Source organism: Neopsephotus bourkii, unplaced genomic scaffold (genome assembly GCF_033783945.1).
Source record: "Neopsephotus bourkii isolate Nb327-2 ecotype Australia unplaced genomic scaffold, CSIRO-AGI_Nbou_v1 NB_1181, whole genome shotgun sequence".
NCBI classification, from domain to species: Eukaryota; Metazoa; Chordata; class Aves; order Psittaciformes; family Psittacidae; genus Neopsephotus; species Neopsephotus bourkii.
Window position 1 is genome coordinate 90,038 of NW_026901666.1, and position 27,463 is coordinate 117,500.

The 27,463-nt window shown below is 38.5% G+C and overlaps 1 protein-coding gene across 1 annotated transcript in view; it reads left to right on the forward strand.

Moving 5' to 3' along the window:
• Positions 1 to 27,463, forward strand: part of LOC133217887 (rho GTPase-activating protein 15) — a gene marked incomplete at its 5' end in the record, with an annotated part of 139,867 nt that overhangs the window by 75,796 nt on the left and 36,608 nt on the right. The gene's annotated exons all lie outside the window — the stretch shown is intronic.

Sequence of the window (27,463 nt, forward strand, 5' to 3'; positions counted from 1 at the left end):
CAAGCATCAGAAGCATTTTCAAAGTCCAAGGCATTTATTCTGTTACGTGTCTGAGTTTTGTGTGCTGCAAACTGTCTCTGTATTTAATATACGTAGGTGTATTCTGTAAAATTATCAGCTTGGAAAAACTTTACTAAAAAAGAGTGATTTGGGGGTTTACTTCTTTTGGAAAATGAGGGGGGGGGGGGGAGGGGGAAGAAGAGGGATAGCTTAAAGTGAAAAAGCCAAGTAGGAGATTAATTAAAGATCCAAAAGAGAAAAATCTCTAGGAAGAAAACAAACCAAATAAGGTACTTCGAGATCTGTTTTCTGAAGGATGAGCATGCATATTTGCCATTACTGTTAATGAGAGCTGTGTGTGCACATGCGCAGCTGTCAGAGAATACGAAACTCTTAATGTACAGCCCACTTTAATTCTACATTCATAAGAGTCTTTAGTTCAACTAAAGCTTTTCCAGACCGAGCATCAGATATAATGAGGTTAAACACATCTCACAAGATCATTCCCTTCTGGGTTATTTAAAGATGCAGTGTAATTAAATGCATAAGGTAAAGAAATGCATTACCTGAAAGTTTACTCTTGGTAGCTCACTTTCTTTTTTCAAAGGAAACTAGGTGGAGAACATCATCTCTCTAGTTTAAGTTCTGCTTGTGGAATCCCAACAGTGCTAAAAGGAGAAAAACAGCAAAGAATTTCTTAAATGTTCACCTTTAGTTTCTGTGATGCACTGGGATAAGATGCTTATTGAAGCACCAGAACTTGAAGATGCCTTTTGGGTGGTTCTCCATCCACCTGCTATGTCATCTTGGAAAGAGCAAGACACAGTGCCTTAAGCGGATGCAAACAGTTCATGGGGCACAGCATGGCATACCATTCATGTCTCTTCTTATACACCTTATTCTGCAGTTGAATGTTTAATACCTACCTTCTGCCATTATCACTTTCTCTTCCTGATAATCCGCCATCATACTGGTCTTCTGGGGTTAAATATAGTCCTCCTTCCGTTATTTTCATTGCCCTTTCCATAAATTTCCATTGCTCTTTGGTGAACGCTTTGGCTGAGCAACCATTATTGTATTCTGAAGAATGGAGGACACCATGATCCCATCCTAGGTGTTGTCTTCTGCTCTCATCTTCTCTACTAATGTCCAAGTCAGCGTGATTTGAAAACCTGTGGTGGCCCAGTGGAGAAGTTTCTGATAGTACAAATAACAGGTAAACAGTAACAGACTTGAAAATTAAGTTAGAAAGTTTGTCAGGAAGAGACTGTCTACTAAAATGTTAGTATTCATGAGTGAGAAATTAATGTCCCTTTTTTCCTATTTGAATTATTATTAATTCTTATGATTTTGAGAGCCATTGTGCACATTGATAAGCTAATGAACAGTCATTTATAGAGGGATTTTTAGACAACTTATTCCTAGGAAGAAATGCTAGCACTCTTAAAACATGTTTCACACTATTTCAAAACCCTAATTCTTGTTGCTTGCTTTACTGCACATCAGGGTGATTTCCACCTAATCCAACTGTCTAAATTAATCTACGATTTCCAATCAATCTTCTCTTTATTTGGCCTTTACTGCCACAGTATCTACAAATCTGTATTCTTACCGACTCTACTTAAAAAAGCATCTATAAGAGCAATTGGGTGTTTTCAGGTTTTGTGGAGCTCTTTTAATAGTCCTGAGGCAAAATAAAAACTCTGTTTTCTTCAATATCATTTCCATTGCAGCTGATTCGTTGGCCACTTTGTGCTAATTCCTCTCACTGGTCAGCAGTGAGCTGCTAGAAAATTTCCTTTCTTCTTCGGGATGATGAGAAAAATAAGCTGTTGTAGCTCTGTCTTTTCTGTCCAGTCCTCAAAAAAGGGAATTATTAGCATGCAGGGCATGGAAATGCAGTACAGTTAGGAGCTTTTAATAATGCCAGAAATGAACCAAACTGATGATGGCTAGGAAAAAAGTAATTAGGACACAATCCCACACTGCCATGATGATTACATCCTTTGTCCAGCACTGAACATCCCTTAATAAGAGTAATACGTTTGGTAAGTAAGGTGAAGTAGTCTAAAAACTTTTTTGTAGTAGGTAGTAACAAGTTACCAATAATATTTCTTTGGTATTTAATCATTTAGCTGTAAGTTTCAGGAGGAAAGGGTACCCAGGAAGTGCCATGGACTCCTTGTGTTGATGCTATTTTAAAAGTTATGAGAAAAAAACTCTATAGTAACATTAGTATTACTTTTCCTAGACAATGCCATTTTAATTCACATCTTTACTATGTTCATGGAAACAAAATTTTAGAGTACTGTGTATTAGGCAAAGTGCCTGCTCTCCACCTTCAATTTCCCGTATAAATAACTTTAGATATGGACATAATATTAGAACAATTTAGATATGTCTAGAATATTAGAAGATAATTCAGGGTGTTATAGAATCTCAGAATTCTGTTTTCCAGGCTGAAGCTGGATAACTACTGTTCGTATAGCTTATATCAGAGAATTTATAATGGAATAAATGGATAGGCCACAAGACCTCTGACCTAATACTTATTTTGTTTCTTTAGGATTTGGGAAGAAGTATTTTTCAAGGACTTTGTCTATTATATTGCTGGCAAGTCATTTTGTGGTATTTTGGATGAAATATGCACTTCTAAATTGGGCCCAAATGCTGCTATGAAGTCAGGTTCAGCCACACTTAAATTACTTATCACCGCAAATAGTTCTATTGATTTTCTGAAAGATCAACAGACGTGGTTCAACAGATTGTCTGCAAGTAAGATTGTGCTTCATGTGAGTAAGGTGGTAGGAGTGCCAATAACTGAAGCACTTAATCAATTTATTTAACTGCCATTCAACCCCCATGGCCATACAAACTTATGCCAAGACTTCAGCCACTGAAACAAAAAAATCTACACCCAAAATCTGTTAAGAAATATTAGAAGTTAAATGTGTTAGTTGATTATAAATTTTTGTTTTAATTGAATTAGATTTCTTGAAAGGTCTCAGACAGAAGGCATGGGAAAAGAAGAAATTGTACTACTGTCATGGTTTAAGACCAGCTGGTAACTCAGAACCATGCAGCTGCTCTCACCCACCCTCCTCTACTCCCCCCTCTGGGTGGGACGAAGAGGAGAATTGAAAGAATGTAAACCCCATGGGCTGAGAAAAGAACAGTTTAATAACCAAAGTATAATATAAAGCTACTACTACTACTAATGACATGGGAAATAACAAGGGGAGAGAATATAAAACTAAAAGGGAATATAAAACTAAAGAATATGATTCACAATACAGTTGTTTACCACCCAATGACCAATACCCAGCTTGACCCAAGCAGTGACCAGCTCCTTCCAGGAAACTCCCTGCAGTTTATATCCTGGGCATGAAGTGCTGTGGTATGGAATACCCCTTTGGCTAGTCTGGGTCAGGTGTCCTTTCTCTGCTTCCTCCTGGCTTTCCCTACCCCTCCTCAGTGGCAGAGCATGAGAGACAGAAAAGTTGATCAGAGTAAGCACTACTTAGCAACAGTTAAATCATTGGTTTAATTGTTATCAGCAATGTTCTCAGACTAAAGCCAAAACACAGCACTGTACCAGCTACTAGGAAGGAAAATAACTATTGCAGCTAAAACCAGGACATCTACTACAGTCTTCAGTGCAATTATGGCTGATATCCACAGAATAGGGAATATTCAAATACAGGCTGGTCCTTCCAGATTTTTTCAGCTGCAGAAAGCCGTATAGACTATGAATCTCTACAGACAATGCATCTGTCTAACTACAGCTACAAAAAATCCCAACTGATATTCCACAAAGTAAAATTCCACCCTGTTCCCAAAGCTGTAACATCTGTCTCTGGTTTAGAAGGCTTGACTTCAGGTCTTTGATTTTCTCTGCCACAGGTTGGAAAGATTACTACATTGGAAAGGTTTTTTCAATGAGGTCTAGTGATTATGACTTCGTTTCAGTTCTTTATCTCTGATATGAATGTAATATGTGTCATGTAAATACTGTAGATAAATGATTTATTTTTTAAAATGCACACATATACACGTATATACTCTAAATAGAAATTTTTTCAAGAATTATAATCATTTTGCAGAGTTTTGTGAATAAAGGTATCTGTTACTGCTGTGGGTTTCCCACTTAAAGCAGATGAATACAGAAATGAGATTAATAAAAACGTAAAGTTGGAAAATCTGTCTTGCAGGCATTCAAGTGGAATCCACAACCTTATATGAGATACCTCAAGCCTCAGCATAAGAAACAGAAAACATGGAATCCACATCAGCCGCCAAGTCCCAAGAGAAGGGGCAGCATGTGTCGAGTACCAGATCTAGTTAGCATGTATTGCTTAGGTCCTGGCAATCCCCCAAAGGGTCAAGCCTGACCAGGCACTTAGGCAAAGTAATCCCCCATCTCTAGAGCACAAGATTTTCAGCTCTGGCAGAAAAATAAACATTCCTCTGCGCAGGGAAAAGTAAAGCCATAGGCATCTAAAGTTCTCTGAAGGCGACAATAGCAGCGTCTAATTAACTTATACACCTTCAGAGACAGATGACAGCTGAATAAGCTTTTTCAGAATTACAGTGGTGCATAGACATTACCTAAGGTCCACATTAGATTCTCATATAATTTGGGGGGGGGTTATCAAGATCTGGATTTCCTTCTTTTTTTTTATTGCTCTGATAGACCATTAACACTTTTTTTTCAAATGATTTCACACATAATTCTCTCAATATATCATTTAGGATCTCCTGGTGCATCTAAGCAGAATTTATAATCTCTTTTCTATCAATCCTAAAATGTTACATGTTGCCCTACTACATGGGAACTGAAAATGTTTTTTTAGCATCTTACATATAATAGAGCTTTATAGCTTTTTAGGTTATTGAAAGATATTAGATAAAAAATTTATTACAGTTTTGCTGGTATGAGGTACTGGCTTTTACTGGTCTTGTCTGACAAAATCTATGATGATAACACAGCAGATCAATAAACTCTTATTTCATAAGAATGACAGACTTTGTTTATATCCACAAATCTAGCAGTACCATCAGTAGTTGTCAGTCCTTTCCATGTTGGTCAGTTGTCTTTATGTTCCAGATGTTTGGCATCAGTAATATAGGTTTTCTCTGAGCCTAGCCTCTAGTCCTGCTTCAGAGATGTCCCCCAAGAACTTGCTGCCTGTGTGACTTGAGACAACATGTTGCAGAAATTCACGTCTATCTGGGCAGTGATCAGGCTTTGGTCATCAGCAGGCCATAGAAAATTTTGCACTGAATAATGCAACTTTTGAAAAGTTTGAACAGAAGCTATCTGCACAAAAATCAGGAAAAAAAAAAAAACCCAACCCAAAAAAACTGTGTCAGGAGGCAATAAACAAATCTAGTCATCAATACATAATCATGCTTGAAGAACAGAGCCACATTGGTTGAAAACACAGTGTAGCAAGGACCTGCTCTGAACTACTATGCAGTGTTATGAAAATAGTAGCTGGGAAACAGAAAGGAAGCAAATACATTCATTTATTCTGACAGTCATAACATCCTTGTATCATCTTGGTGGAAAGTTACAAAAGATGTCTAAAGAGATTTTCAAAAGACTTCTAAAGAAACCTCACTCAAGGCTTACAAAGAACAAGGCTCAAGGCCAACTTGTCTTGGAAAGACAAGTCAGCATATTGCACTGTAAGAAATCCATGACAGTCTCTTAACATCATCATGTAATAGGTTCCTGAGAAACCAAATCTTATCAGTCTCTGGCATTATGCAAATTTCTGTCATAATCTCAATCTGTGGGCTTCGAGTCCTAATCAAACTGCCTTCAGATTCACAGTTGGCGAGACTCCTATTGAAAACGCTTTCCTATCCTCCATTTACTTGTCCAAGGAAGTTTTGGGGCTTGGCATGGCATCAAAAAGTCTCGATTTCATGTGAGCATTTTGATTTGTAAACAAGTCCAAGGTCACTACAATATATCTCACATAATAAATTGTAATTAATACCTTTTTGACCAAATCTAAACATCAGAAGGCAGTAGAAATCCATTAACTAATGTGAACAGAACAAAAAATTTGTAGAAACAAGTAGTATTCAAAAGCAGAGGTACCACTCTCTAAAATATTAAAAAAAAAAAAAAAGAGTGATTTTGTGGGTAGCATAATCTCAGGTATATTTATCCATACAAATATATTAATATGTTATGGTGTATCTGTAGATGTATGTATTCTCCCAGGCAAAATAACACTAACAATAGAAATTCAAGAAGTAGTACTAGGTATTTTCAGGGGAAACTGAGTACTGTTAAATCCAGCTTTTTTAAAATTTGTCTGAAAAGTTATGTGAAATTCTGATTCTAGAATTGTTAACTGATATTGGAATAGAAAGAAAAAACCCTCACATTTTAGAAGAGATGTTTAGATGATATATGGCTTTCAGAGGCTAGAAGCGAAGGCTTCTAATCTGTGGGTATTAACAAAATACAGGCAAAAGGTGATCCTATGCCCATCCTGAGTGAAACCAATAAGTAAAAAATAAAATAAAATAGGTGAGAGTTTAAACTGAAGAACTATATTCCACAAGAAAAGTGGAACAATTACAACCTGGCTACAAACATATTTTAGCCATAACATTCCCAGCTGTAAGCTACCCTATTACGTAGTACAGTCTCCACTCATATTTGAGCCTTTAATAAAGAAGAACTCCACTGAACATGTATATGGAGGTTGTCATATTTGTACTAGCAGCAAACTGGTAACTAAAGAGGTTCATTCCAGTCTTCCTGTTCCTAGGAGGTGTCAAGGAACAATATGCCCCAGTAAATTCCTACTTCTCTTTCAATGACCTTCCCTTCACAGTTGCAAACTGTTTCTGCTCCACAGCATTTTAAAATAGATCTTTCCAGGTTTGGAAACAACTGTTTTATGAAAAAATAAAATTAGAGGGCATGTCTATGAACAGATTATTTTTTTTTTTTGAGGTGAAAAATAGCCCAACATGTTAAGAAAGAAAGGCCATTGGAAAGAAAATTAGTGAGTAAAACATTTCTTCCTAGGGTTGTTTTGTTATTTTTCTTTTTAGAAAGTTTTAATTAAGTTGTTGAAAAGGAAATTAAAAGAAAATATGCCCATGAAGGTTTAGTTCCTCTGTGGGGCTTTTCTCTATGAAGGTTGCCCAGGTTCCACCTGTCCTTAGGGAGCCTGATTCTAGGTTCTGCTAGGAAACAATTCTGTCAGGCTACAAATGTTGGGCTACAAAGAGAGCTTCATAAAACTCATAGATGTGCACTGAAATAGTGTTTTAACCATTTTTTCTGCCTTGTGAGCTTTGCTTAACACAATGTCCCAGTGAAATCAGTTGAATCAGTTAATTTACCTTTTGAGGAAAAGAAAAGAATCTGAGGAACCTCACTCAGTGTTGTACCAGTGTGAAAATTGCCTTAATATTAAAGGAACAGAAAAAGATGTATAATTTGGGTTTATAAACATGGTGGAGGCTTTACAGTTGTCATCAAAGAAAATGAAAAAGTTTTAAAATAATTTCTACTTGGATTTTGCTGTCATGTAAAAGTTTGCACAGGAGAGATGTATTCTTCCCTGGCTTAGTCTTTTTTGTTATTATAGTTATAATTTTTTTAGCACAGTGGGAATTTTATTGCGGATGCCTGGCCTGTCTCTTAACTCATGCTAATTATATTCATAATTAAATGTTAAACAAGAATTGACTAGGCCAACTGGCTTGCACAGGTGTTTGTGATATGAATGGTTTAATGCTTGCACAATAAATTATTGGATACACAACTGCAGTGATCTGCTTAGTGAGAACCTTTTTCAAGAACTTAGCTGTACATGATAAGTTCAGCATAGTGCTTAGAAGCCAGGACTTGCAAATAGCACTCATTAGGCAGAATTATATCAGAACCGTGACTTGTCCTCAATTACACAATCACTAACAAGGCTAATATTTTTTTTCTTACCTGCCATGGGGCACAGGTGCTCAGAGCATTAATGTCTATGCAAAGCTGGAGGAGTCATTGAATGCTGGGTGAAAATGTCTGGGAAACATTGTGTGGCTCACTTCAATTTGCAAAAAAGTTGTTTATATTTGTAACTGATAGCCAGATCAATCACTGAGGATGCGGTAACTCTCTGTTAGCTTTACACCAGCTGTGGGTTGACAGAGTGTGCAATCAGAAACTTGCAAATAGTAAAAGGCATGAATTTGCTTCTCTTCTACTTACTTTTGGGGCATGGAAAATAGTATATTTGTGTTATTTAAATTTCATCTGTTGTTAAGAGAATCAGTTTGTGCAGGAAAGAAAGGGCAGAAGCAAGAAGGAAACCAACTTAAGAGTTCATATGTGGGTTAGAATAAAAGAAACTTGGAGAAAAACAAGCAGGAGAATGGTGAAAGGGAAACTGAGAAATCCAAGCAACAATACTGGGCAGAAAAGAGGAGGAAAAAGAGAGATAAGGAGCTCTTTAGTGACTCTGACAAGATCTCTGTAACCTGGAGTGCTTGCGGGAGGCAGGGGGTAGAGGAACTTTCCATGAAGTTTATCCTGAGCTCTTGACAAAGTGAGAATTGCCACTCCGGGTTCAAGAGGAAAAATGTTTCATCGGGCTTGTGACTGAAGCTTCCACCAAGGGAAAGTAATAACAGGAGGAGAAGCACCCTATAATCGTAGAATCATAGAATAGTTAGGGCTGGAAAGGACCTTAAGGTCATCTAGTTCCAAACCCCTACCATGGGCAGGGACACCTCACACTAAACCATGCCACCCAAGGGTCTGTCCAATCTGGCCTTGAACACCACCAGGGATGGAGCATTCACAACTTCCTTGGGCAACCCATCCCAGTGCCTCACCACCCTCACAGTAAAGAACTTCTTTCTCATATCCAGTCTAAACTTCCCCTGCTTAAGTTTTAACCCATTACCCCTTATCCTGTCACTACAGTCCCCAATGAAGAGTCCATCCCCAGCATCCCTATAGGCCCCTTCAGATACTGGAAGGCTGCTATGAGGTCTCCATGCAGCCTTCTCTTCTCCAGGCTGAACAGACCCAACTTTCTCAGCCTATCTTCATACATTAGGTCCTCCAGCCTCCTGATCATCCTCGTGGCCCTCCTCTGGACTTGTTCCAACAGTTCCATGTCCTTTTTATGTTGAGGACACCAGAACTGCACACAATACTCCAAGTGAGGTCTCACGAGAGCAGAGTAGAGGTGCAGCATCACCTCCTTCAACCTGCTGGTCACGCTCCTTTTGATGCAGCCCAGGATACAGTTGGCTTTCTGGGCTGCGAGCGCACACTGCCAGTTCATGTTCATGTTCAATGCCCCAGTTAGATAATTTCAGAGGTGCAAAAATGAAAGAGATGGGAAGGGGTGTGGGGAGTAGTGAAGAGAAGACAAGGACGGGAGGGAAAAGTACTCTCGAGAAGGCAATGCAGAAAGTCATCACATGCAGAGCTGTGCTGTCTTCATCTCTCCATACACCTTCTATCTAAAACTTTTACATTCCCAAATAAGAGTAATGAAAGTAACACCACATACCCCTGACTGATGATCAGATATATCAAAGAATAGCGTGACAATATCATGGTGAAAAAAGATGACAACTGAGTTTTCTCTGGTCTTCATCACATAGATATTTGAAGACCTGGACTAGTACACTATTTAAGGACCTGGACTACTTCAGAGTAAGCACTAACTTTATGGAGTACATTTATGCATCCTAAATACTTCAAGCAGCTTTGGCCCCTGGTAAATTTAAGCTGGTTTCACTTATACGAGTCCTTCAAGGAACTGTTACCTCTCACTGGGCTCTCCAGCACCAGTGTGCTGCTACCATACTGTGTGAGTGCTCCTAACATCAGGTCCTTCATTCGGAAATTTCTCTGCCAATTTGTGCAACTGTGTAGGTCCTCAAGTTCTATCAGGTAAATCCAGCCATAAAATTGTCTTAATATGAACCATTACCTTGTAGTTTTATAAAATATGCTTTCATAATAATGAAAAGTGTACATAGCACCATGTCTATGTACTCTTTGCAACTTCAAACAAGACTCCTGATAAGGAGGAATTAATTGAGCTAAAAAGCCACAATTTTATCATTTAGACTTAGGACTATGACAAACCTTTGAGCAAAAATCAGGTGAAAGTAAAATTAAGTAATACTGACCCTGGTTTATCCTTACCTTTAACACCTGAGAGTAGTAATAGGTCGTGAAAGGAGTTACAACAACTCTCTTTTTTCTGGAAATGTTCTAGAAATGGTTTGAAACTCTCATGGAGAAAGAAACAAGAAATTACATGTTCTAAAAATTCCACAAAGGCAGGCAGGCACAGAAACGAGTCATGAATGGTCAAAAAAACATCCTCACAGTATAATATCACATATATGGGGCTGGAAAAGAAAAATGCTATGTTGCTCAAGGGTATGATAGATATATAATACAATAATATAATTAGAATAATAACAATAGCACTATCTACAGAATGCTCACTGAATTTCACAAAATTTCAGAGAGAAGTTAATCACAGGCTCAAACCAGGCACAGACTTGCTAGGGTGGAAGTCTGAGGTCCCCATTAAACTGCAAGGTCCGGTACATCGATTGGTGATATCCCAAGAACAAATACAGGGAGGGCAAAGAATGGATTGAGAGCAGTGCTGAGGACTTGAGTGTGTTAGTTGAGAAGCTCAATGTGAGCTGGCCACGTGCACTTGCAGCCCACAAAGCCAACCGTCCTGGGCTGCATCAAAAGGAGCATTGAGGGAGGGGAATCCCCTCTACTCCATTTGTGTTCTTACCAAGGCTGGGCAGAGTTCAAAGTTAATAGGACTCATAAAGTCTCTTGAGGGACATAAACTGTGAAAAAGTAGTGCTGAAAAACTGGGTAATGTGGCTGCAGAAAAGCATCTTTAGCAGCTGCACTACACCAGCTGAACCAGATAACAGCTAAGAAAGGAAGTCAAGTAAAATAAGACATAGTGTGGGAATGGAAGAAATGAGTAGTGCTGTACATCCTCCTCCTAAATGGGTGTGAGGGAGTGTGTGCCTCAAGACAAGCTATTGCACAAGAAGCTCAACGAACAAAAATTTTACTTTTAAGGATGCTTCCTTGCATGCTGAAATATTTCTGCCATCTGCTGCCTTCTCCTTGTTGCACAGGTATTAAACTTGAAATGCCCACAATTTTAAAATAAAATGCAATTTACTGGCTTCCTGCAGAGTCAAACTGCTCCCTTTGACTCCCTTCTATATAAAATTCATTAGCCTGTTAACCCATTTGACTACTGTTACATTTTGGCCAAAACGCTAATGCTTTAATTGCCTGGGAAGGTAGTATATCACACAGATAATCTTGCTAAGATCAGGAGCACAATCTAATTCACTGACAGCTCATGGTCTGACTCATTTGCTGTTAAGCACTTTTGAGTGACAGTGTTGCACTGGGAGAAAAAAAAAAAAAAGAAAAAAGAGTGCAAGTCAGGCACAAACCCTGTTCACCTAGCTTTGCTTAAATGGTTAGAAAATCAAATGGTGTATTAATCGCTCACACAAAACTTAAGATCTGAAGCCATCAGAGAGGTACAGCCCTCAAAGGTTTTAGAAACCTAAAATGTGACTAAGAACTGAAGATCTGCTAAAGTTCATCTGAAATACTTGGTGTTTGTAGCTCATTATCCAGAGAGCCCTGGCAATCAAGGGAAATATTTTCCAAGCTAGTATTGCTATAGCGTAATGTAAAGGGCAATAACTGCACATATAGAGAAGCGAGAGTGAGCAGTGACCAGGACTAACACCCAACCTAAATTGCACTGTACATCTTCTCCCCACGCTCCTACAGGTGACAATGAAAGTAAAAGGACAGGGAGGAAACTGCCCTGGTACTTACACAAAGTGTTTACTCATAAAGAGGGCAAATAAAGGGAGTGCACAAGCTGCAACTTTTTTTCCCTTTTCCTTTTCGTTTTCCTTTATCTTTTCTCCTTTTCCTTCTTCTTCTTTTTCTTTTTTCTTCTTCTTTTCCTTTTTTCTTCTTTTCCTTTTTTCTTCTTTTCCTTTTCCATTTTCTTCTTCTTCTTTTCCTTTTTCCCATTGTTTTTCTTTTTCCTGTTCTTTTTTCCAGTTCCTTTCCTTTTCCTTTTCCTATTTACCTTTTCTCTTATTCCTTTTCCATTTCCTTTTATTATTCCCTTTTCAATTTTTTTGTTTTTTGATTTTATTTCCCTTTTCAGACAAAATCAAAACAGGAGAAGCAGGGAGGGTTGCCTAGCAGGCAGGCTTATATATGCTTCTGCAGCTCCAGCCTTGGGCTATCAAGTGCCACTTCTAGAATAGCCTTTTCCTTGTCTTGTGTTTGATTTGCATCTGTATGTTCACATGCAGCCAGAACTAACTTACACTCTCTGCAGCTGAGGTCATTGTTTGTTTTTCTTTACACCACGGATCAGGGCACCTGATGAGGTTATATTCCCGCTTGCAAGCTAAAGTGTATTAACATTTTTAAAAAATAAAATTTAGCCTTCTGTGAGGATATCCTCCACAGAGAAATATCGAACCGTGATGGGAGTAACCACTTTAGGGGATGTTAATAGAATTTGATCCAAAATCTGTGGTTTTGCTTTGAAGCAGTAGCTGTCCTTTAGTTCAGATGGTATTTGTGAATCACTGCCTCAAAAAAGTGGTCCTTCTGGAACATGCTTTAGGCTTATGTCAGACAAAATGAAGTAGATTCTGTCTCAGAAATCTTGAAAAATAATCTTAAGTTTGATATAACAAACTATACCATGAAATAATATGAACCACATAAGCACAAAGTAGGGTTTAAACCTGAAGAATAATAATCCTGTTCAGATAGGATGCTTTCCATCCATTTGGATAACAAATATCTAATGCAGCATATAGGCAGAAAGCTGTTAATCCTGAGATTCTTTAAAACCTGCATTCTTACTAGGTAGTGATTGTGGTAGCCCATTTTCTACCTCTGCTATCTGATATTTGCTCAGACTGTATAGACACACACAGATCAAGTGTGCACACATGCACTAAAGATTTCTGTCTGGAAATAAATACCTGGTTTATTTTACTGTCTTTAACCTCTCAGCACCAGTGATCTAGAGTTCCCTGTGCTAAAGAATGATACAAAATGCATTAATGCTTAGCACTAGGAAATACCAACTCCTGGTGCCAAGAGGTTCATAAATACTGTAATGAAACCTCTTGACTCAAAGTGAGCACTATTTAACAAAACAAGCATGAACAGCCTTTAGGAGGTTTTGCAGCTGGATTTGTTCCAGTGTGTCAGAGCTGAACCTCCATGATAGTAGTTTTAAAAACTCTGCATGCTTAAAAAATGGAGTTTAAAGAAGCCAGGCAGCCAAAAATTAAATACGTAAAACTGTAGAAAGGAGAAGTAAATGCACCTCTGTATCACATACCAGAAAAATAGACCTCAAGAACCTCCAAGTATGAATTCAGTGACAGATGTCAAGGTCTTTGGGAAGTGTCCACAAAGCTTTATTTTGCACGTTTCCGAACAACTACAACGAGTACTTTGTGTGATAATTTACTAGCAAATCAGTATCAATAAATCAGAATCATGTAAGTAGTCATGTTTATTATATCCTTGTTGCTTAATATTCATGATAGTAATTTATTTTTATAGTACAGTTTCACTGTTATCTTCTCTACTGCTGTAACTTTGAGTCAAGCAAGCTGCAAATGTAGAAGGTCAAGTAACCCTTTGAAGGCCATAAAAGTTCATTCACTTGGAATTTGCCTGGTTAGTGGTTTTGTTCTAGTTTTTTTTAGGATGCTTCAGTGGCTCCTTAAAATATTTATACTATAATTCCTAACCTAGCATTATTTATTTAACAAATATCACTGCAAAATGAGAGTTGCAAAGCAGTATATGGATATGAATTCTGTAAACAAAGAAACCAAATTTTCTAGCACTTCGCAACTGAATATGGTCATGAAATTTGGAGTTAAAGTCTGTGTTTTAGCAGACAGTCATGCTTTTCTTTTAACAAATCTAAGGCACACACTTATTTAATACTTCCTAATGTTTTGCAATGGCAAGAATGAAATGGAAATTAAGACAATTCTTTTTTTAAATGTTGAAAAAAGAAAGAAATATCATCCTTGGTTCAACAAGGTGTTTTGCTGTGCTTTCTCAGCTTAAATGAAAGGAAATGAAATTCCTGTTTCAGGCCACTTTTCACTTCAGGAGAAACACAAAGGAATTACAATATAAATACCAATCATGTAGGAATTGTTAACCAAGTTGGCAATGTTAGAAACAGGAGGTTTTATCTGCGGGACATGTGGCTTACAACCAACTACAACTTCTACCTGTCACTGCTGAAGCTGAAGCAGCTCATTACTGATTTAGTGAGACCTTAGTTACCTAAAATCTAGACTAATAGTGTCTTTTAACAACGTTCAACATATTTCACTGTGTAACCCTTGTCTCTTCTTTTCATGTACTTTTTAATAGAAAAATGAATTTTAGCTTTTCCAGTTGAGCTGGAAGGACCTATACCTTTCCTTTGGTGCAATCATAAAGCATTACTAGGTTTAACAAGAAAGAACAAATTAAAAAACTGTGTAGATGTCAAGGTCTTCTGCATTGCCTATGAATTAGAAATCAGCAAAAGCATTCTTGATTTTCCTTGGGCTGTTTTCTTTAATATTTTTGTCTGATTCTGATTTGCTTCACCATTTCACTTCAGACTGAGTTTATGTAGTAAGGGATACAATATATAAAACTCTCCTGGTTAAAGGCAGTCTATAACTATACAATAGTCTTATTGGTATGTCCACTTGTCTTTCATTTAAGATGAGCTTTTGATGAAGCTGTATTGGTTACTGCTCATAATTGTTTCTCATCTAGGAACATATTTTTCATTAGACAGGAGGTGAAGGCCACACAAAAAAATATTGCTGATCAGATGGATGAAGTATAAACCTACCTCATCACAAAGATAGCATCTGAAAATGCTTCAGGTTTATTTATGGCAAACAAAAAGTATGACTAGGCTTCAAGAAATTATGAAGATAAACAGACATAAAAGACATTTTTATTCTAAATGTAAACTACCATTAAAAGTACTTAGATTTACACCATATAATTATTATGATTGTAGCAATTAATCAATCAACTGATTAACATGTAGGGTTAGCAGGACACAGTGATCTTATCTTGAAGCTTGAATTAATTAATTATTCCTTACTCTACATTATTATTTTCAATTTGTGTATGTTTTCTCAAAATGCCCGTATTGACAAAATATATGTTGGGGGGGGGGGGGTTATTACATATTGGGTCAAGCACAGGAAGTTACTGACATACAGTTACTAATTTGTCATCAGAATTTCAAATTAATTAAAATATTTTTAAAGCATTGCATAATTTTTGACTACTTGTTATATTCTAATTAGCTAGGTTCAATTAAATTGTTTTCAATGTAGCAACTTAAGAGCTCTCAGCTTTTCAAGTGGAGTCAAATTCAGCGGGTGTATGTTGTTGCAATGATATAATTCTATGTTCATTATACCACAAGCTAGTGAAGTCTTTCTGAACAGTGTGTTTGTTTTCTGTCTGTGGCAGTATGAGGATTTTTCAGTGCCACAGACAACCCTGCTGTCAGAAGGCCTTCATGAAATTCAGCTACATTTTTAATTTGCTTTATTCAAAAGTATTACTTCCAATATTTACTTCATTGTGCTGGATATTTCCGCTGACTCCTTGCAGTAGAAGTTGGGTCACACTGAAGTCATTAATAAAATTCTTGATGGCTCCAGGTATTAGTAGTTCACTGCCATTCCTCTGGCATCCTTGGTCATCATTTAACCAAGCCCTTTCTTATCTCACCAGGATCATTGGTGCTTTTAGAGTGTTACGAAAAGTTTTCCCTTTTTTAACTTAGCTTTAGGTTTTTACATTGTATGTGTATCTTGATAATTTTTCATTGTCTTTCTCACAATAACAAGATTTAGAACTGTACAGGACACATCAGTTAAAGAAAGGTGACCCTACTTACTTCCCCCCCATAAACAGGGATGCCACTGTAAACATCATGCCAGATTTTACTGCCCTGCATACCCTATTGCACCATCACTGCCTGATTTCCTCCTGGTTGTCAGTCCCATGTTTGTTTGACATTCGTGGTTCTTAAGAACATGGGTTAGGGATTTTTTTTTCTTTGTCTATCTTATGTTGTCTTAGCTTTTTCTTTTATTCCATAGTTGCTATCTTAAAGCAAGCCTAGTAAGCCCTGATTGTACTGAAGAAAGACATATATGCTCTGTCAGATAGCACCTAATTCAGTGGCTTGTCCAAAAAAACATTCAGATGGTCTGTGCCTGTAAACCCACATTTCTGCCCATTATCACTTACTGATTTTCACTTTGCTTATGCTTTGATGAATAAAAATGTTCAATAGACTTTATATGCATCTTTCCACCCACAGGCTGCCCTTTGGACCATGGAATAGCCAACAAGGATGCTGGGTTCTGGGAAGGGTGGTTTTAGCTGCTCACAGCAGGTTGCCATTGTGTTGCCTTCCCTTGCTCTATATTATAAACATCAATTCCATTTACATCTTAGTTGTAGTAAACTATCTTTTCTTTTTGCCCTTTTTTCTCATAACGTAGGGCTGAAATACTCCCCAATCATCCCTGTTCCCCATATCGGCAATTCCATCACAACAGGCCAAAAGAATGTCTAGCCTAAGTTTAGAAGAAATAGTGTAGCCCTCCAAATATGCTGCTTTCAGACAGAAGAGGGGCAGGACCTCTTTTTCTACCTCCCAAGAAGTAGCAGCAACCTTTCGGAAAGCGTTCCCAGAGTGCCTGTCCCATGTCCCCTGCTCTGCTGAGCTTTTTCTTCTTCTCCTTCTCTTCTCCTGCCAGCCCCCCCTGCAAACAGATACAATGCAATTGTCTTCTCCACATGTGCTTTTTCTCCCTTTTTTTCCAGTCCATAGCACCCTACTGCAGTGAGGCCATGTCGTGACTGGGGTTGCTGAGCTCTGCTAGTATCTATATTGTCAAAACGAGATGCTAAAAAATCCAGCTGCTGGCTCTCTCACTTAGCTCTCAATCTTATATCCCAGCCTGTGTTATGTTGGTTTGTTTGGGTTTGGTGTTTTTTAAAATGGTAGTGTAGGAGATGGAAGTAATAGTAGTAAGTTTGGTGGCCCTAAATAGAAAGAGTAGGAGAAGCAGCTATCATCAAGCTTTTGCTTTGAAATGTAAACTTAGCAAAGACTTCCCCGATGAAGTATACATATGGAACTACAAAATACCACTTTTTATCCATTTGTTTTCCTGACCATAACCACGTTTTCACACTGTCAGCATTTTCATTAGAAGCTCTTTTTGTCAGAGGTTTATAACGAGAATGTAAAGATTTGCTATGGGCTAAATCTCAATCCAAGAGCAAATGTTTATACCAATTCTGAAAACAATCAGCTTGCCCATTTGTAGTTATGCATGTGTTCATCATCTGTTACTGCTTGTCCAATGCTCTGCAACTTCTGGAAGGAAAAAGAGACATCTGGAGGAAAAAAAAAAAAAAGCTATCCTGCAGATAGCACACTGTATGTTCTCCTGAGTTATTGAACAAGGTACTACATAACTGCAGGCTTTTCAGTTGATAGAAGTTTGGTTTTTGGTTTGGTTTTTTTTTTTAGGGTTGGTGCTTGTCAAATTTACTGCAGAGAATATTTTAATGGAGGAGTTAGACTGTTCTCCTTTTGTGCATTATTTATATGGAATTTGAGCTAAAAATTCACTGGAAATTATTCACTTAATGAACTGAGCCACTTTTATGATACCAGGCACGATGAATTCTTTGAAAATGTTTCAGCTCATCTTCTGGACCTCTGGGTTAACAGGTCTTTCCTGTCTGTCACTTCCACTCTGTATTAGTCATTAAATCCCATGAAGTTCTGAGGATGAGCTAAATTTAAGGGATGATTTACAGTTTTTATCCTTCTCTGGGTATGATGGTTTGAACAAAAAGGTACATAGTGTAAGCATGTATAGCAACATAAGGGTAGATTTGCACACAGAATAAACAGTTAGGACCAGGCTCAGTAAATTATTTATATCTACAAATACTACCTGTCCTCAACATGTATCAGTATGAATTTTATCTGGATAAACTGCAGTTATAAAGATAAGCCAGGAGCTCATTCTAGAATTGCCTCAATTTTAATACAAAAGCTGCCTGAGGTCAGAGCACATCAGGATGCTTTGTAATACTTGGTATGTGCATACAATATGTGCTACAAGTATTTACTTTATAATAGTATTAAATTGATACTCAAGTCCCTTTAAGGACTAGCTTATATATTAAGAGTGAATGAGTGTCTGGAGTGAATGAAAGTCTTCCTTGCTGGAAAGTAATGGGTGGGTAGAGATGTTGGTGCTACTGTGTCATGAGAAGAAGGATATGACCACCTAAGCCCAGGAGCAAGGCAGAACCTGGGAAGGAAGCCCAAAGAGACTTATGTCTCCAGCAGAATCTGGGAGAGCATTTCCTTCCTGGTCCCTCTGCTGTTCGTGGCTCTGTATGTATTTACAGACTTGGGTCAAGTCAGGCCGCAGGATGCACTCCTACTGAAGATCCCAAATCTCTCTCAGTGCATGGCGAAGATCTCTGAGCACCTGCCTGAGGATGGGGTTCCCACCACAGCTTCCAGGAGCAAAAAAATTAAGCACTGTAACACCCACCATTACTAAATAGTGTAAAACCTGGGTGTTTTACCTTTTTAAAAATCTTGATCTATTCAACAACAACAAAACAATCCTTCAGAGGCTTACTCCTACACCAGGCTTCCTCAGGCAGAAAACCCTGTCGCAGAGCTACTCTCTGAGTGGATTTTCCCACGGCTGCCTGTCAGTGCCATTCCACAGTCCTGCAGGAGCTGTGTTACCTCCCCGTGGCCCTGCCATGCCGTGGCAGAGCCCAGCTGTGCCGACAGCCTGTGATGCCTGTGCAGCCAGCCCAGCTGGGGCTGCCACGCTGCTGCCAGCACACACACATCTCTAAGTTTACCCAGTAAACCTCATGAAAAAGGAATAATAAAATGAGGTCCTTATTAGAGTTTCTCAGTAGACAACTAAAAATGCATTGTGTCACCTCACTGTAGATCAGGTGCATCTCCAAATGCAGCAGGGTGTCACACCAAAGCTGCTGAAGTCATTTCTAAACAGCTATAGCTAAAGCAGTTTGAAAAGTCTGTATAGACCCCCCTGTACGGCCATGAGGGAATTTAGTTTTTGCTTTGGGAAATAATTCATGAACAGTTATAACTCATTGACAAATCATTGTGCAAACAATGAAAAGAGTTTTTCAGGATGGTCATGAGCACACATCTGGTGTGAATGTTCTCAGAATACTTCTCCACACTGGCATGCACAGCCCTTTTGTATTTGGGAGAATTTGAGCGGATAAAAATGCTCACCTGAGTATTTGTGAACATGCAGGCACATCAGCAGATCTTCCATTAAAAAAAATATAACCCGCCCCCCCCCAATATTCTTTCTCTTTTAGCTTTATTTACCCAACTCTGCTTTCAACCAGGAAGCTTTAAGAACCTAATTAATCATGAGCTAATTAACAGAGCTTTGCAAAGTCAATGTGAGATATTAGTATTAGTATAAATATTTCACAGAGAGTAAACTGAGGCATGCAGATTAACTTGTGTAAATCAGATACCAAAGCAAGCAGTTACAGCAGCAGTCCTCTCAGTTCCATTCCCCCCCCCGCCCCACCAATACTTTTTGCTATACTTTCACACTGTTTCCAAGCTCCACACCCGTCTAGTAAGGGTTAAAACAAAATTTAAAATCCTATATAAATTCTGTGCAAATATGTGTTCTGCATAAATCTGGGCCACAAAATTAATACACTTGTATACATTTTCCCCATCTGCTATATTCCTGACACATCCAGCTTGTGGCCCAGAACATTTCAGGGAAGAAAGGGCCACCTCTATGTTTTGTGCAATAGTTCAAGAGGAGTTATAGACTTAGTGGTGAACTCAGGTTTCTCTACTAAACATAGAAAGCAGCCTGGGATCCTTTGGGAAGTTTCTTCAAAACTGACAAACTGCTGGGTCTTGGTGGGGGGAAGGAGGAGTGGTATTTTAGTTTAGGTTTGGGTTGGAGTTTTTTCATATGCAAGGAATTAAATGACATATTTATTAAAGAAATATGTTTTCCTTTGTACTTTTTTATTTTTGTTATCTACTGTAATATATGTGTGTGTGTGTGTGTACATAAGGGTTATAAGTTTTCCATTGAAAAGAAAAACAACAAAACAAGACCAAAAACATTCAGATAAGGCTAAAGCTATCTCAAACCTCCAAGTTGTGTAGGAGTAATTTCAGGGATTGTGACCTGAGAGAGGCAGCTCTTTTCTAGTTTGTGACCACAGACTCTCTTACCCCAGATGTGTGCCTCTAATATATTTTCCTGCATCAGGAGGTAAAGGATGTGTTCAGTTGAAGACAACATGCTGGAGAAATAATGTAGGAGTGCATTGCCTCAATAAAACTTAGTGTCTTTACTGAGAGCTATATTGCGTGTTAGGAGAATGCATAGCCTGTCCAGCTTGAGGCTGTTACACACTGTTCCCCTGGTGCACCAGCCTGCTTCTTCTACAGTTGCAATCAAAGTGTGTTTTCCAGGAGGTTGGTTAAATATCCTTGGGAGGAATCTTAGCCTTTTTTATTCTTTAATTCATTCACCATACCAGATTTTGTGCATGTGTGTGTTATTCAGCCGTAGATGCCAAATATACTGCAAAATTTTTAATATCCTGGAATTTCCCTCTCCCAATTAAAAAAAAAAAAAAGAGAGAGAGAAAAAAAGAGGAAAAAAAAAAAAAGAGAAAGCAGTATATTTGCTTTTTTATGCTTTTTATTAACAATCCATGTTTGTTCCTAATTAGACCTTGGATACAGTGTCACATCTTGTGAGTTTGTGGACTAAAGGCTGAGGTCTAGCTGAGCTGGCTCCAAGTCATAACTTCAGATGAATCAGTGTGGCAGTTTTAAGTCACCAAAGGACTCCTCTATGCATGAGGATTCTCCTGTGACTTTCTTGTAGAGCCATGTATTTTTGTTGTTACTTCTGGGAACATGCAAAAGATCAGAAAATCTATGTATGCATCCTATTTCTTGATCAGTTTGCACTCTGTGAGCTATGTAGTATGTTCCTTGTCATAAATAATCATGCGTCTACTTGATCATAAAATGATGTTCATTATACACTACTCTTTCCTTCATAAACACATTTACTGTACCGGTAATGTACTTGCAATGGAAACAGAAGGGTTAGCTGTATCACATGCAGAAATGACATGGCAAGCTTACCTGACTAATGTTATTGTTGATAGTGGTACAATAATAAATAATTAGGGAACTATATAGACTCATAGAGGTGAAAATAAGAAGCTGTATCAGAAAGAAAGACTAGATAGTATTATGAAGATTAATTTATTAAAATAAATACAGATCATATTTTGTATTCAAGTACTGTTGGGACTAGAGTTCTGGAAGTATAGATAGGGATAGATTTCAATAACATCAAAGCTAGATAACACAAATCAACTTTCTTTTTCAGAATAGACCTTCTTAGGTGCACAGCTATTTTCTACAACAGCCTGACCTTAAGCTCTATCATAAGTTAAACAGAAACTGAAACACTTGAAAAATGCATTGGAATTTCCGCACATTATCTGATTTTCTTAAATGCATACACAAAATAACACCAGCATTATAGTAGGGTGGGTAGTGGGGTTGGAGTATGCTCCTATTTTCCAGCTGTCCATTTAGTTTTCATGTTCGGTATGTCAGAAATTAGCAAAATCACCCTTTGAAGTCCACCATGCAATGGCGCACCTGGATGAGTGCTCACATTTCATTTCACCATAGACAGTCATCTCTATTAATACAGCAATACTGTCTTTGACCAGACAGAGAGCTTAATATTTGTCTTCTCCACACATGAGGCCTTCCCACATAGAGGCAATGTATCTATATTTATTTGACTTCTTTGGGTTTTGCTGGTTACTTACACTGGCTGTATGGTTGTGCTCTTGCAGCAGCAGAATTATTTTATCACACTGCATAGTAACTCCCATGTCCAGTAAAATGGAAAAATAATAAGATTCTTCATGTTACTCTTATGCCAGATGATGGCTTTTTTGCTACTGAATAATTCCTTTACTCTGCAATTCTTTTTTTTGTTCTTTTTTTTTTTCACTTGAGGGCATGAGATATTTGATGGAAAGTAAAAGGCTGACAAGAAAAGAGGAAAGTGAGGCAAGGCAAGTGGGTGCAATTGGAATTGGGAGTCTTTGGGAGAGATTTGTGCAACAATAAGCAAGAAATCTGGGTCCAGGTTAGTGGTTTACCTACTTTTGCATTTTGAGACTTGCATGATGGTTGTGTACATGAATCCTAGGTGTCTTTTTGCAGGGCTCTTTGCTGAGCAACAGGCAGGCAGGCAGGTCTGAAAGAGTCTCTCTCATAGAGGACAGAGCCCACCCTTATGAAGTTCAGGAGTTCATTTATTACTGCTCATCACCACGTCTTCATGATGAATGACCATATCAAACTTCATTTCCAATAGACACGATCCTGAACAGGTGATAACTTCTAAGCACATACCAAAACATTTAGAGGTAAACCTCCCAGCAATGCTGTCAGGCTCTAGGGAGCCAGGGAGGTCCTACATCTCATTGCCATTGCTGCTTTTCCCACTGATGCTAATTAATTCCTTTCCACAGTAGTAGGAGATCTCTGTGTCACCAGTCTCTGATGTACAGGGATCATTTACAGGTATACATGGGGCCCATGCTGCTCTTGAATCTCCACTACAGATATCCACAAGTTTTAAATGGGTGGATGCCGTACTGCCGAAATCATATTTTCTCTTTATTTTTCTCCCTCTGCTGTGCCTCAATCTACTTACAGTAAAAGACACTGAATCAAAATGAGAAAGATCTATACAGAGCTCAGTTGGTGTTATTCCACTTGTGTGGTTATCAGTGGATGATGTCATTCTCCACCTTTTCATGCTTTTTTTCCACAGCCTAGAGAAAGGTCAGCTCAGCTCTGCTCCATGTTCTCTTCCCTTTGATTCAGTCCTATTTCCAGCTGTCCAACATATATCCACTTTAAAATGCAACAAATAACACAGGGAAACTATCAGTATTTTGAACAGCGTTAAGTTGCTTTTACATGCTTTAAAAGGAGGAGTATACAGGGCAGCTGCTTCATTACCTCTGTGCATAACTCTATGTATACTTTCATCATTATTTTATCGTTTGACATATATTCCTTGTGAAGGGAGGAAACAGGCATTTATATGCTCATTTCATCCATCCTTGGGTCCCTTTTGCATGTCTCTTCCTCACACACTGTTTGCAGACCCAATGCCACAGAAATAGAGCCACACAGTAATCGGGATTGCACTTCATGCATTGTTCCAAGGAGAAGAACAGAACAAGCATTTCCAATGAGGACACAATATATCATTTGCTGTGCTCTCATTTATAGCATGCATGGTGCAAAAGCAGGTTAGATAAGCATCCTATGATGTGACTATTCTTTTTCTGTTTGTCCATTATACTTGCAGTTTGTAATTTGAAAGGGCTGAAGATGATATTCCAATAACAGAGGGAGAAAGCCAGGTGCACAAGTTCATGTGCCATCTCAAAGAGGGAGGGAGCTTAAATTGCAGCCAACTGGGAAATTTAGGTGCACAAACTTAAAACTAATAGTAAACTATCCACATACAACTTTTTGGCAATGCCAAGACCCCCTCCATTTGTCCAAAGTCATATAGTGTGTGTGTGGATGGCTTTGCATGGGAAATGATTCTGAACTTTGCAAATAGCTTTTATTATAGCTCCTCTGTGACACTGCTAGAAAACAGATTAGATCATAGCTCATTTCTCTTTTATTGTTCTGACAGTGATTTCATTTGTTCAGAACTTCCATTTTGCCTTTAATATCTCATATGCGGTCACATTTTGGGAGCTTTTGAATGTGTTGGTTCTGCATTCACTGCTACATGTCTCTCACCTTAGCCAACTCATTACAGAGAAGCATCCTTCCTAAATAACAAATATTAACAAACATGTATGAACTTCAGATGATATAATTCCGAGTTCATTTCCTTGGCTATATGACTGCCAGGGAAGGATCAAATAAGGAGCCTGCCCTACCCCTAAAATAAGCATGGGAAAAGTTCTCTGTTTTATACCTATAAGGGGGAAAATATATTAAATCCTGACCATGCAAAGAATAAGGCTGAGTCCTCAGCTAGAATTTCAGAAATAAAAATGTTTGATAGCCCAAAACAAGCACTTCAGACAGCCATTCTCTCCTGCAATACATTACACGTTTGCCTTTTAAAGTCAACTGCACCAGAGCATTTGTACTACACTGTTAATGTGCTTTCAAAACGAATGTGGCTGGCCCCAGTGGGCTCCATTTTAAGACTTGTTTTGGTTTCTTTTTCAGCAATGTAAAGGCACTATACCATGGTCCTTTTCCTCCTACCCATATGACGCTGTCCTAGAAGGCCTGACTGGGGATTAAGTCCTTCCCACTGGTCTCCAAACATTACAGGAACCATTTTGTACTGCTGGCCATTTGGATTGCCTGGAACAGACTTCTGCCTACTCTAAAGTTAAGTTGTGCAACCATACAGCAGAAGCTGTTCAGTAGAAAAGCCTAAAGGACATTTTTGCACATATAACATCTTTCTAGCCTAGTCTGTGGACAGTAATTAATGATTTAAGCCTAAAAAACCCGGCTACAACCAAATGCAATATAAATAAATATAAATAGCCTGCAACAACAAAAAAAGCACACACCAAAAATCTTTGTGCAGTCTAGCTTGGATCATTACAGTTAACTAATTTTGGGGAGTAGTATCGAAGCAAAAAAGCTCTGAAATTTTATTTTCATGTTCAGCTTTGACACTATGATGCTTTTTTTTTGGGGGGGGGGGTCATATGTCTGGGTTCTTTACCTATAAAAGCCATCTGAGGGTTTGTTTTTTTTCCTTTGCATCACAGAAAGATTTATTTCTGTGACTGAATACATTTTAAAATATATTTTAAATGTTTTCTATTATTCTCTCCTTCTGCTCTCTACACATGTTAAAAATCCATTCATCACAAGAGTCTGCAAAAGGAGCTGGAAACAGCTATGTCCTTTCTCTGGGGCTTATTTTCTTTGTGAGCCTGCAAGTATATTGCATTTGTGTGTGTTTGTGTGTGTGTGTACGTGCACAGGCTTAGTCCTCAGGTGGAACTGTGGTTCCTGTGCTTTCGTTCTCGAAGCTGTTATTCTGGAAGGGAATAGAGGCAGCTGTGTTTACAGCTCAAGTCTTGGCATACATTTACCAGAATCTATTATTCATATCGTTCAGTATCAGGGAGAGATCTCAGGCCACCTGTCTATCTGACAAATTCACCCTTTTGTGAGCTTTCTGTTCATAGCAAATTATGTTCACATTGATGAATTGAGTTTTTATGAGCATTGCTAACTAACATTCTCACAGAAGGCCAGGGGCAATAGACTGCAAGTGTTTTTGGTCCACAAGTAAATGTTAAAAAGAAAAAAACCTTCCAGTATTTAAAGACAATTTGCCATGGAGGGATAGTTAAAATATTTGGCAAAGCCTTGATATTTATACGTCCAAGAATGCCCATAAGTTATTACAAATAGTATGCTTATAACAAAAAAAAAAAAAATATCATTCTGTACTGCCCAATGTGATTATGGAGGACTTTTCTGTATTCTATGTAGTAACAGGTAGCCAGTGATTAAAGCTTTTAACAAACCCTTACCAGGGTTTGACATAGTGTAGGAACCATTCAGTTTGTAAAGGGCATCTTCCACTGAAAATAGTGCAGTAAAATCAGTGGAACAAAGCTAAGTCAAAGCGAAATAGTTATTTACCTGGTGTTTTCAGCATGGAGCTGGTTCATATCCAAGACAAGCCATCAGCCATGGTAGCAGCTGTACCCTATACATCAAAAGATCTGTAGTTATAGGTCAAAATATTTCCATAAAGAGTTTTTGTCAAGATGTGCTGGGACAACATTTCCTATGTGCACCCAAATTCCTCATGCCCCTTATCCAACCCTTTGGTAGTGAAACACACTGTTGGGGATTGAACATGATCCACCCCTGACAGCAAAAGCTAGTAAGCTAGGTTGCAAGCGTGCAGATACATCCTTTAGATAAAATAGTAAATGCTCAGCTACACCAGGTAAATATATTTACTAAAATACCATGCATCTAGTGTTGTTTAATATGCTTTAGAGCACCTGAGACACTGCATGAAGATCCCAGAAGCTTCTCAGGTCTTGGAGCAGTTGGAGGATAACACGAATACAACAGGGTAACTCTTGATGTGGTTGACTGAATTCCACCATGTCTACCGCAAAGATGCTTTTAGGAGCCCACAATAAAGGGGATGGCAATAAGTGACATTTTAGTGAGACACCAAACAGTACTAGTCATGTTGTGAGATCAAATTTCCAAAGGGGAAAAATAAAGGGAAAAAAAAAATTAAAAAAGGAGGAAAAACAGTTTCAAAGGGAAAACAATGCTTAAGAGTCCCTTCTTAAGACACAGAGGAGGAAAACAGGTTGGACTGAAGGAGCCACCTGGCCGCAAACACTGGACTACCTTCACCCCATCTTGTCGGGATGCAACACGGCATCCCTTCACACCCACGGTGGTGCTGCCTCTCGCCCGCTCTGCTCCTCTAGTTGAAAGCGTGGCAGCCTTGCCTGTTGTTTTGATAGGTGCGAATGGAGCGGCTGCCCCTTGTGAGCTATATCTGCCGTTTCCAAATCTGTACCGCCAAAGAAACAGGTTGCACAGTGTGGCCTGCTGATCTGCGCCTGCCTGGCCAGTAGCTTGGACATAAGGAGCACTGCTGTTACCGTTTTCTGAAGTTTCAAGTTGAGGCAGAGGGTGATAAATGCGGTGGGTTGCTTTCAGTGTATCAGTCAAACCGCCAGTTTGGAAGACCTTTTCCGTTAGGAGCCTTTGAATTTAAATTTCACATGTGCCAATCAGGTTGTCAAGCACTTTGGTAGACCACCATTTTCTCAACTGGAAGGGCAGCATGAGTTTTAACTATAGCTGAAAGCCTGTTCAAGCTGGCCATTCCTTAACAGGAGAACATTGCTCTGCTTTTCCTATTTTAACCCATGCATTTGCGAGGTATCTTTAGCAGTGTCAAACAAATTTGTAGAATTGGTGATTAGTTGCCCAAAGAGCATAATATATGCATTATTAATTATAGAAGGTAAGTTTGGCTAATTGTCATTTCTATACAGTAGCAGTGCGTGAGGATACATTTTAACAATCTATAAATAATTGATAAATTTTTTTCT